The sequence below is a fragment of the Eurytemora carolleeae genome, unplaced genomic scaffold (genome assembly GCF_000591075.1).
Source record: "Eurytemora carolleeae unplaced genomic scaffold, Eaff_2.0 scaffold1369, whole genome shotgun sequence".
Taxonomy (NCBI): Eukaryota; Metazoa; Arthropoda; class Copepoda; order Calanoida; family Temoridae; genus Eurytemora; species Eurytemora carolleeae.
This window is the reverse complement of record NW_019397258.1, coordinates 65,320-78,318: the sequence shown is the minus strand read 5'-3', so window position 1 is coordinate 78,318 and position 12,999 is coordinate 65,320.

Here is a 12,999-nt window from a genome sequence, read left to right as displayed (position 1 = left end):
TATCCCCTGTATCCCCTGTATCCTCTGTATCCCCTGTATCCTCTGTATCCCCTTGTTATGAAAGGATTGATAACTAAACAATCCAAGATAATTTATCTAAATAATCTTTAATCGATATTCGTCATATATATATAGATAAAGCCTGCAGTATGAATACATCTTACTTTTTTTGCTCAGTTTATATTGTCAACATTTAGTGTAAATGTTTTATATAATTGTAGCAAATATAATAGCAATCCCCATATTTGTTAACCTGAGCATAGTTAGATAAATATATATTAATCATGAGCTACGAAATATGATTAAAATATGCATTGTGATTACGCTGTTAACATGTGTGGAGATAGCTTAACTACGATATATCTATCCTCTCTAATTTTATCAATTACATTAAACTTGTAATAACATCAATTCACGTTATATCGTAACATAAGATATCAAAAATAAAGTTAGTTGATGTAGTAACTCCGTACTGTTTATTGATAGAGCTAGAGTAATAATTCCCTATTCTAACAAACAGGTTGAGGATTGTCCCCTTAACCTACGGGCTGAGATCATACCTTAGTATTTGGTATTGATCGATTACAAGCTTGTTTGATAGCTTACTGTGTCCTCGTTGAAACCTACGGGCTGAGATCATACCTTAGTATTTGGTATTGATCGATTACAAGCTTGTTTGATAGCTAACTGTGTCCTCGTTGAAACCTACGGGCTGAGATCATACCTTAGTATTTGGTATTGATCGATTACAAGCTTTTGATAGCTAACTGTGTCCTCGTTGAAACCTACGGGCTGAGATCATACCTTAGTATTCGGTATTGATCAATTAAGAGCTTGTTTGATAGCTACGCTTGTGTCCCTGTGTGGCATTTAAATGTTGATTAATAGCTTGTTTGATAGCTACACTTTTTTCACTGTGTGGCATTTAGAGTTTGATTAAATAGCTTGTCGGATAGCTACATTTGTGTCTCTGTGCAGGCATTTAGAGCTCAATTAATAGCTAGTGTCCGTATTGACATTGATAGCTAACAAGATCGCGCCCAGTGGTAGTGTCCTTGATGAGTCACGGGATTGTATTGGCATTGATAGTCTAGATAATCTGAGTCGTACCTGGATAAGTACCAACAAGGTTATAGTATATAGAGTGATGATGTACGCTAATCCTTTACTGATTATACAGGCCATTTACTCCACTTTCTGAAAATAATTATTTTCATTTAAGTAGAAAAGGGTTTTTAATCAAAAATTAATAAAACTGTAGACATAACAACAACTTTTCCGTTTTAAATTCCTTTAATAAAAACTTATTTTTAAATGTTTGAAAACCACTTTTAACGGAATACAGTTGATACTTTGAGTTGCATTAGTAACAGATCAGCTGCGTTGTAGTTACTCTGTACCAAGCGTACAGGCCGTGTTTTAGAAGAATTCAAGCGGGTTCTAATATGTTTAAACATAGAAATCTTTCTACTCGATGATCAGTCAAAGGTCTAAGGGTACCGTTGTAAATCGGGTGCTGCGATCTTTGCATGGAGGGTCACTTGAAATTACGCAGACAGTCCCTATAAACTAAACCTTGTTTTTATCATATATGATAATTTTCGTATTTTTCATGTTTAATGGTAATTTAAGAAGAGAAATTATGTTTTACTGAATTAATTACCCATTCGTCTTTACAAAACGAGGAGCTATCCTTTAACTACTCAAATTTTCAAATCGCTATTGGCACAATGTTTAAACAATAAGTCCCTTAGAATAGCGCTAAAAGTCTCTCATGGGAAAATTTGTATTGTTCTGATCGCAAAAAAATGGCAAGTCGTCATCCTTAGTTGATAACCCATGTATATACAGATTACATCATTACATGATACAAAAATACATATTTTGAAACAAAATTCAGCACTTTTTATTGTTGAGAAGGAAAAGTATGTAAAATGAACAATGTAATTGTAAAAAAATTCTATCGTTTCTTTTGAAAATTCGCCACTTTTTTATTCGGTGCCCATTTTTTAAGACATTTTTTATGAAAATTACAAATTTTGAGTATAAATGCAATCTTATCGTTTAGAAATTTGATGAAGAAAAAAATTCTATCGTTTCTTTTGAACATTCGCAAACGTTCCCTTTAATCAATTAGTTATTTACCACATATTTATAGTTTAATAGTCCATAAAATTATGTTAAGGGTTGCATGCGGAGAATTATTCTGGAGGGAAGTGGGGGGGCGGGGCGAAGAAGGGGTTTCTAAACTTAAATAGGGGGGGGGGATTTCATTCAGGAAACTCTTTGAAAAAATTAAGCAAGTCGATTGCAAAATAAATTCTGCTTTTTAAAGTTTTAAAGCTAACTATACACATTAACAATCAGAAATAAAGACATAAAGACAAGAATACGAGAGAGGTAAATAATGGTTGGGAAATAAATAGATAGAGATTGGTAGGGATTATAATTAGAGATGGAGTTCATATTTAAACATCAGAGATTTTTTCTTTCTTTTTTATCAAATGTTCTCAATAAGTTTCATTTTCCGGTGTTGTGAAAAAAATGTTTACTATGAAAATATGCATTAACTAAAAGATTACTTATAAACAATTTCATGATTTAGGAATTGGCTTTATTTTTTGTTTTGACCTTATCTTTATACGTCAGTGTAAAACTGATCCTGGATATATGCCCATCTCTAATTAAGGCGTGGTACTTGTGCACAGTATAACAGATGATAGGATAAATAGGTTGATAGTCCTGTATAATATTCAAGCTTAAACAGGAGGACCCAGCTGTACACACTAATATATATATTATCTAAAACACTAAATAGACTATACAGAGGACTTTCTTGTTTACATGACACTTCTTGTATATATTATTAAAAATTGTCATAGTGTTATATTGCGGATAAACTTAAGCATTTTGTACATTTTATACGGTTTAAAATAATAAAAATTGCTGAAAATTTTCCCATTTTTGTGAATTTTCACAATTTTAAAAAATCAAAATTATTTGGAGGCAAAATTAGCTTTTGGAGGTTTATTGGAAAGAAACTAATACAAACACACATACAAGCCAAATAAACCATGCTTTACTATACTTTTGGAGGTTTACTGGAAAAAAACTAATACAAACACACATACAAGCCAAATATACCATGCTATACTATACTTTTGGAGGTTTATTGGAAAGAAACTAATACAAACACCCATACAAGCCAAATATACCATGCTATACTATACTTTTGGAGGTTTATTGGAAAGAAACTAATACAAACACCCATACAAGCCAAATATACCATGCTATACTATACTTTTAGGCCTTTTGTAGCCCCCTCACGTAAAACTAACTACATCGAAGTGCCTTCTGTCTGTATCGAGTGGTTTCTGCCATATTTTTATCTCTCATTCCAAATCCGTCTACAATATCGGAAATACCTCATGCACCAAATATTTGAAATACATAGTTTTACAAAAAAGTATTTAATAGAAGATTCAAAAATTCTGCATTTAATGGGGGAAATAGGTTTTAAAGTTAAGACTCACTAGGCTTTTTACCAGGACCTATAGTCTACCTTGCCCTTTCTCTAGCAACTATTTTAACTCGTATGGAAGTTTTGTTTTAAAGTTTTTGCAAATTGTAAATTTCCAAGAATTTTATAAGTTGGCATTTTTTCTAGGCAAATTTGTTCAATCTTGAACCTAGACACAAACCTTTTCTGGGGTCATCCCCAAAAATGATCGGTTCAGCCGTTTTGACGATTATTGGAGAAACAAGCAGACCTTGCAGTATTGCTTAATTTCTTCTAACTTATTTCAAATTATTCCTCTTTTTTGCTGAAAGTCAAACTGATTTATCATTATTTCTTTTCCAGGAATTAAAAATTTATAGCGTTTTAACTTTAAAGTGAAAGAAAATGGAAAAAGAACAGTTTCTTGTCCGCTGTTTTTATTTAATTTTCCTACTCAGTCTCTTGCTTTCAACCGTTGATTATTTTCAAAAATGGCCAATCCATTTCCTTAACGATTTAAAAATTTACAGGTTTTGCCGTTTGTTAACGGACTCCCGTTAATTTTCAAAAGCATCCTTTTCATTAACGGAACTTTGCCCAGCCCTAGTTGTAACCCATGTAAAATTACTACTAAACACTATACAGTCCATGTTGACTGTTACTATTATAGGTAGTCTGTATGCAGGGAGACTTTACGTTAGTTACGTTAGTACGTTACCTTTGTGTTTTCTGATCAGAACAATGCGATTTCTTGTGTTTTCTGATCAGAACAATGCGATTTCTTGTGTTTTCTGATCAGAACAACGCGATTTCTTGTGTTCTCTGATCAGAACAATGCGATTTCTTGTGTTTTCTGATCAGAACAATGCGATTTCTTGTGTTTTCTGATCAGAACAATGCGATTTTTTGTGTTTTCTGATCAGAACAATGCTATTTGTCTTACTTGCGACTGTACGCACTATTCTAAGTGGCCTAGTAAATATGTAACATTTAGGGATTTAAGAAGTAAGAAAGCTCCTCGGTTTGTGAAGACGAATAGGTATTTAATTCAGTAAAGCATAATTTTTCTTCAAGATTAAAATAAATTACCATCAATGATAAAATTTGGTTTAACTTGAAGAATGGCCACTGACCAGATTAATACAATTCGAGAAAACTATAAAATATCTAGAATTTATTATAATAAATGTTAGTTGCTAGCTTTATCTCTTTTTTACTCATTAAAAATATTCATATTTTAATATTGCTGTAAATATTACAGGGTGTCCCTCGAAATATTACAATTGGTTAATAGTTTTATATGTCTTCTTCCATGATATGTAAAGTTGTTTGTTACGAAAGAGAATAACAATAAATATTTTATGGCATCCATATTATAGAAAAATTGATTCTTAAGTAAAATGTATTGATGAGTGAAGTTGGTTTAAAATAAATAAACTGCAAAAAGTCTTTAATATCTAATACAGTATATTGAAGAAGACATTCAAAACTGTTTCGTGGGACCCCCTGTAGATTAAAACCTTATAAGAGTTATTCTTATTTTTATCAAACTTAATTGGGCATAATTGTCTCAAAAGTCAAATTATAGTTTACGATAAAACTAAAAACATTTTTTTATCATAATTTGTATATTTTTAATGCATATTCAAAGAGAATAGAAAAGTATAGAGTGGAATTAGGTAGAAAAAGTGTAAAACCGCCATTAATAGTTCTCCTGTTTCCATACTGCAGGTGTAATTCACACATTTGTGTTATATAACCTTTTTGGAATATCTTTTAAAGAAAAAAATGTCTTGAAAATTATTTACTTTTCTTTAAATCAGTTCCCTGACAACCTGCAGTTATGCATTCCCGAGCTCATTACGATTACAGCAAAAGTTTTACTTTCCATTCCCGAGTTTATTTCAGCATAAACTTTAAATAAAAAGAAGAAATTGTAACGGATATGTCCAGGGATCATACGGTTTGATTGTTATGTACAAATTCATACCGCGGGATTGTCGTACTTCCCTTCTATTCTAATCTCTGTACTGTGTGCATAATCCCGCCACACCCTGTAACAGTCCCGCCCATTTATGATTGATGAGGATTTGAAAACTGTTTATAATGACAGGGTGTACAATTTTTCATGAAACCTGGTGGGAACTCAGTGTTTTATTACAGGGTGTCAAAAGTGTTAACAATTTTTGATACACGGTATACCGAATTTAATGAATTTGATTTACTTATTTGATGTTAAAGATTAGAGAAGGATTTACATTTGTGATTCAAATTTGAACCGGCGGTAAGCAGTTCAGCCAAGAATAGACCTGGCTTAATTTTTTTTAATTCAATCTCCAATCGCTTGATCTCGATATCGGTGTGTAATTCAAATTTATTAAGTTCAGACCGGACCAGAGTTTAGGCCGGACCAGAGTTTAGACCGGACCAGAGTTCAGACCAGGGAGTAAGGAATAGAAGGGAGATATAACTGACGCGGTTCGCCCTACCATATGATTATACATGCTTTGCAGACGAAGTACTCCATTTGAAAAAGAGTTTTTTTAAGGTCGTCTTTTAATTTTTTAAATGTAGTTACTTTACCATAACAAATAAAAACAATCTTATTTAATATAAAAAATACGTTTGTATTGTTAATAATTTTGCATCTTAAAAAATGAATTTATTTGGCGATGTTCAGCTTACTTTTTTCCCTGTTAAATGTATTCAATGACCTTTTCTAAATACATATAATTGTGCATAAGACGACATTTAAATATTTCTTATTCAAATGGAGTACTTCGTCTGTAAAGCATGTATAATCATATGGTAGGGCGAACCGCGTCAGTTATACCTCCCTTCTATTCCTTACTCCCTGGTTCAGACCGGACCAGAGTTTAGACCGGACCAGAGTTTAGATCGGACCAGAGTTTAGACCGGACCAAAGTTTAGACCGGACCAGAGTTCAGACCGGACCAGAGTTTAGACCGGACCAGAGTTTAGACCGGACCAGGGTTTAGACCGGACCAGAGTTCAGACCGGACAAGAGTTTAGACCGGACCAGAGTTTAGACCGGACCAGAGTTTAGACCGGACCAGAGTTCAGACCGGACCAGAGTTTAGACCGGACCAGAGTTCAGACCGGACCAGAGTTCAGACTGGACCAGAGTTTAGACCAGACCAGAGTTCAGACCAGACCAGAGTTTAGACCGGACCAGAGTTTAGACCGGACCAGGGTTTAGACCGGACCAGAGTTTAGACCGGACCAGAGTTTAGACCGGACCAGAGTTTAGACCGGACCAGAGTTTAGACCGGACCAGAGTTCAGACCGGACCAGAGTTCAGACCGGACCAGAGTTCAGACTGGACCAGAGTTCAGACCAGACCAGAGTTTAGACCGGACCAGAGTTTAGACCGGACCAGAGTTTAGACCAGACCAGAGGGTTAAATAAAGTATATACAATTTGATATATAATGAACATGTTTGTGCAGAGCCTGTAATAAAAGTTTTTAAAAAACCCTAAATAGTAAAAAGAAACACTGCCATCTTTATTTTAACTTTAAGGTCATAGACTATTTTAAATAACAGATAGGACACTAGATGTCGTCTTTTTAAGATTTAGGGGTTTATTCGTCCACAGACGTCCAAAGTTATAGTTACGCGCATGCTACGTAAAAATGGAAGACAGAGTTATACACCGACTGAGCGTAATCCTTTGGGCTTCTGCCTCGGGGTTATTGTGAACGAAAAACCCCTAAATCTTGAAAATACGACATATAGTGTCCTGTCTCTTATTACAATTAATCTATGTTCAGGTAACCGTAAAAGTTTGATCGAATTAAGATTGTACAGATCATTATTTTTTTTAAAGATTGTTTATTTTCGATTGTGGTTTCTCAAAAAGTGTTTTGCACATTTCTGATTTAAAAAAAAAAACAATCTTTTAAATATTATAACAAATTAAACATTTTTTTAAGATATTTTTAAAGGTTACAAGTTGTTGCTTGAAAGGTCACATGAAGTTTCAACAACAGCTCCATTAAAACCTTTTTTTCTTCGCAAATATTCACTTTAACTGTTAACGATTCAGCAGAAGTGAACCAGAATTATTTATTTCTTAATTCTGCAGATATTTGAATGATATAAAACAGATTTCATCTTTTAAAAGCACATGTTAAAAACATTAAATAAACAAATTAATAACTCTTTTTTTTAAATTTAAAATCAAATTGAATTAAGTGAAAAAATTGTGTTGTGTACAGTGTAAATTAGGAAGACGACTTGTAAGCAATCTTTAAGAGTATTTAACGTTGTAACAAAGATTTACATTCTAGTAATTTTAGAGGGAAATTGGTTTGTGCATACGCTGAACAATTATGTAGTGCTAATGCTCTTTGGATTAATAAAAATCATATAATCGTCTTTCTATTCCACAGTTGACCAAAAAATAGTAATCAGGGATGTGCACTTTTATATATAAAACAAGAATTTAAGTAATTAAGAATTTAAGGGCGCTTCGCGCTCATCTTTTTCAATTGTGAACATTTTCTCTTTGTAATGTATACATTGTAAAACAAAAACAAAAAAGTTTGTGAATTTTTAGAAAATTTTCGAAATTTTGATTATTCATGAATCTTCCTGGGACCAAGTGAAGTCCCACACAAAATGAGGTCCCTGTCAGTTCAGCCGTTTTGATGTTTATAGGATACAAACAAACAAACAGACACCCAGACAAGCAAAGTATATATAAAAAGAAGTATTAATCTCTGTTCGTGTGTTTGTTTTTTTTGTATTTCTAATCATAACTCAGGAAATGGAAATCAGGAACTGTTCTCCACTGTTTCTGTAGGTTACATTAACAGCGATTTCACAATGAAAATACCAATTTTCAAAGAGAAATAATGGATACTTCATTTATTTTTTAACAGACAAAGTTTTATGGCACTGTTGTGAATTGAACATGTCTTTCTAGAATGTCACTTGCAATTAGTTTCACAATCCCTATAATCTAAAGTACCATACACATGTACTATCTTTTAACTATAGTCAGTAAGTAAGACATAATTTATTTCTGAAATTTAACAAAAACATACAAAATTACGTATTTCAGGAGAAAATATGTTAAAACCTCCAAACATAGAGGTTGTGGGAATATTTCCGTCCAATCTAAAAAAAAGAAAAAAAAAGGAAGAGTTATGTATTTATATTGTTTACATTACATTTAATATAACTGGCGATGGATTTTATAGTATGTTTTGACGCTGAACTAAAAACTTTTAGAAATAAAAATTATAGATTTAATTTTAATGTTGAGAAAATAAAATAGGTTTCAAGGGTTGTGAAAAAGATTGTTAAAGGGAGTGACCGGCAGTGCATGTTAGTTGAACTGAGAATGTAATATTTTGGAGAAATTTTTTAAGATAAATATGAGACATATAAAACGTTTTAATGATGTACTCGCTGAAGGGCCCGACGTTGCCCATGAGTGTCCACAAAAATTTCAGCCCGATCGGTCCAGCCGTTTGGCCGGCAATACACAACATATATATAAATGTATTGTTTTATTTGATGTATAATAACTGAGTTTGAGCGCAAAGTCGACATTTAAAATCATCCATCCAATGATCCAATCATGTTCAGAAACATATTTTTAACTGAAATGTTCTCATAAAATCAATATGTTAGAATTAATTATTTCTTTTTCGTCATTATATTGAATTTCTTTTTCTTTAAGAATTTGTTCGTAGGTTTCTTCAAATTCTTCAAATGTCGTCTTTTCAATTAAAATTCCAGGAAATCTACAGAAAATGTATGTAAACAATGAGAAATCAATAACTGAATAAGATTAATTATTTTCTATGAAAATAGTTAATTTTTATTTTCTCAACCTGTTCTTAAACAACTAATTAGTTTACTGTCCAAGTTTTACTGCATTATATTTGTCGTCGTTATTAAATAATTTTTAAAACCCGATTCTTAAAATCATTCCTTAAAATGAATAATCAATGAGGATTTTAACGATGGAATTTGCGCTCTTGCTGAACAAATATGCACCGTCAAAACGTCCCATAGGTCTCAAATGAATCCTGAAAATTTCTCGAAAATACTTATACATTCTTGCAGTTCAACTACTAATTACATTGCCGGTCACTTCCTTTCACTAAGGTTGGCCAAAGTTCCGTTAACGAAACAGAGGCTTTCGAAAATAAACGGAACAGTCCGTTAATAAACGGCAAAACCCGTTAATTTTTAAATCGTTAATTAAATGGATTAGCCGTTTTTGAAAAAAAAGAAATAAAGCTTGAAAACAAAAACACAGTGGATTTTTTTAAAACGGCGAATTTTTTTTTTTCTGCTTAAAATTGCCTAAAACTTGTATAAGAAAAATATTTTTCTTATGTGTTTTGATGTTTTAAAATGTTTTTTTTGGGCCATTCGCGCCGTTAACGCCATTTTTACTTTTATAGACAGTTAACGGTTGCATCGTTAACGATTTCATTAACCCTTAACGAAAGATTTTTTTATTCTGTAATAACGGTACTGTTGATGTTAACGGTTGTTGAACTTTTTCCCTTAATAAAATGCAGATCTTTCACTAACTGTAACTTAAAATAAAAACGAAAAATACCGTTAACGAAAAAAAGTTTCGTTCTCATACCCTTTAAAACTAAAGGCTGATATTTTTATTTTAAAAACGGTTGGAACTAACCGTTAATGAAACGGTTTGAAATAGTTAAAACGTGCCTGCAGCTTTACAAGAACAACCACGAATATCGACATTTTTGATTCTCCTTGATGCTCGTTAATTTTTTAAGATGTATTTAGTCCAAATTTCTATTCTATTTATGAATCAGCGTGAGAATGGACAAATGCTGTGGAAAAATACTTTTTCTTATTTTAGGAATAAAATTATTCGTTAAATTTTTCATTACGTACGTAAACAATGTCTGAGAGATCAGAAGAAAAACAAAATATCCTGAAAATTATTTTCGGAAGGGGTGGCGGAAGAAGACATAAAACATGAAGGGGGGCGGGGTCCTTTCCTACCCCCCCTTATCCTTATCCTACTTAGGTTATTTAATCCAACAGAATTCAAAGTTTTGGTTTCAAATATATTGAGGTTAGTTTGTGACAAAAACTCAGTTTATTTTTTCATCGCATTTTTCTGTATTTTTTAATATTTTCAAAGAAATTGCTTTCTTAATCTTGAACTTTTGATGCAACTTGTGTTCAATTGTTTAAACTAGATTTTGTGATTTAACCTTTTAATTCCAACCAACCCAATGCACAATAAACATGTTATATTAGAAAGAATTTTATTGATTAAATGATTGCGCATTCTGAAATGGGATGAATTGGGAGAGAGAGGGGAGGGGAAGATAAATGAGATATGGAAGTTNGGGGGGTGCTCTGATTCATTAATCTATGTATATGACAATACTTTCATGTATTATTACGTCTTATGTGCAGTGTTAAAAACTAAAATATTTATAATTTTAACATTTATTTTTTCGAAAAAAACTGTAATTGTACTATTGACTAACTTTAATCGTTTATTTTTGATTCTCTTTGTTTATCATTTTCATGTTTCATGACAAAAAATGAATGACAGTTTTTTATCGTAATTTCATGTTTACATGCTCGTGTTTGCGCCAAAACCGGAAACTGATATATTTTTGAACTTCCGGTTTATCCTGCAGAGAAACCATAAAATTGGAGCGGTCAATTTTTTTCTGGAAATTTTTTTTTCTAAATATATCTTTACTTTTTACGTTGACGAATGGAGAAATCATTTGAGATAGGGCTGGGAGACGTCCCCCTCCATTTCACCTCCTCCATTTCAGAAAATACATTAGAAGTATGGATTGAAGCTTAAATTAAATTAAATCAGAATTTGTCTGTATCAACTGTATTCAATTTATAAGATTAAAAATTCAAAAATAATAAATTGTCAAAAAAATAGATATATCTATATACCTCTAAAAATCGCTGGTGAGCTGTCAATAAGACAGTATGACAAGATGACACTCAGAGACAAATTGGAAAAGAAATTGACAAGATTTTTTTTCTGAAAATTTTTCATTTCTTTCAAATATTTAATTTTTTAAAGTTATAAAACATATTTTTAGGATGAGAAAGAAAAAGTTCCTAAACTTAAAACTTTTTGCAAATGAAATCTTTTCAAATCTTTTAGTGCAAATTCTGATTTAGACCAAAGTTTTGCTGGTTAGGTTAGAAATTGCAATTTTTGTTCGGCGACCGCCCATGCTGTCAGGAAAATAATCAAATACTTTTAAAAGACAGGGTGTCCCAATAAACATGGAAATTCAGTGACGAATTCGATATCGTCTTTTCAAATAATTCTTTGATTTAGTATAGTGATACCTACTGAGAAAGCTGTAATCTGTAAGAGTTTCGTCTGCTATGTTCACATTTTGTTTGTTGATGTTTTGACTGCATACGGTTGTACTTAGTAAAACAAGAAAATTGCAGTATACAAACAGAGTCTTACAGTCTTTTACCCTTTTCATAAAATAAACTCTAGCAGACATAATAATATTATGGCTTTTGAAATTAGGTATTACAATGCTAATTCAGAACAAAGACGATATCCAATTCATCATTGAATTCCCATGTTTTTTGGGACACCCTGTATACATGGGGTTAACACATTTTAACCAAATAATTAAAAAAAGCACGATAAGAGATAGTACAGTACAGTGATACTCTAAATACTCCAGAATAATATTAATCGATTGAAGACATGAAAGTCGTCTTCGACATTATAAATAGTTTGCGGCATTAATTACAGACAATTTCTAATATTAGCAATATTTATTTATGAAACAATAATTACAAAATTGCCCATTTCTAAAACATGGTGAAGCATTTTTTTACTTTCATAATTACCGGAGATATGAAAGATTTCGTTCAAAACTAGATATTTTCATGGTTTTATTAAATAAATTGTGAGACCATATAAATTCAGTGCTCAGTAGGAAGACCATAAAACTTTCTGAAGTCTTGTCCTTTTTGAAAAGCCCTGTATACGATCTTAGCCAGCTAGAACTAATCTTAACAACCAGTACAATTCACATGAATTCTAAACTAATTTTACGACCAAACCTTTCCTCTTCTTTGCCCCCCCCCCCCCTCCCTACATGTCTTAAATTCATAGAAAACGCCCGCTCATATTCGAAAAAACAGACCATTGACTTCAATTGTGATTGGTGAATTGATTTAACAAGCTTTTTTCGAATTACATGTTAAAAGTAATCAAAGAGAAGCTTTTTTTATTGGCAGCTTCTCTTGACTTCTATGTTCATGTGTATCCATTGAGCATGCTGTTTAACTGCTCGATATAAATTAAAATTAAAATCGACAGTCCTCTTCATTGTATTGATATAATCGCCTACCACTGCATGTAAAATTATTCTATTTGAGGTGAATACAGCCAGAGACTGGGCGCGCTATGGCTAGAATTTCTGAGCCTTGTTACCAATGTATATTGGTCGGGGGGGG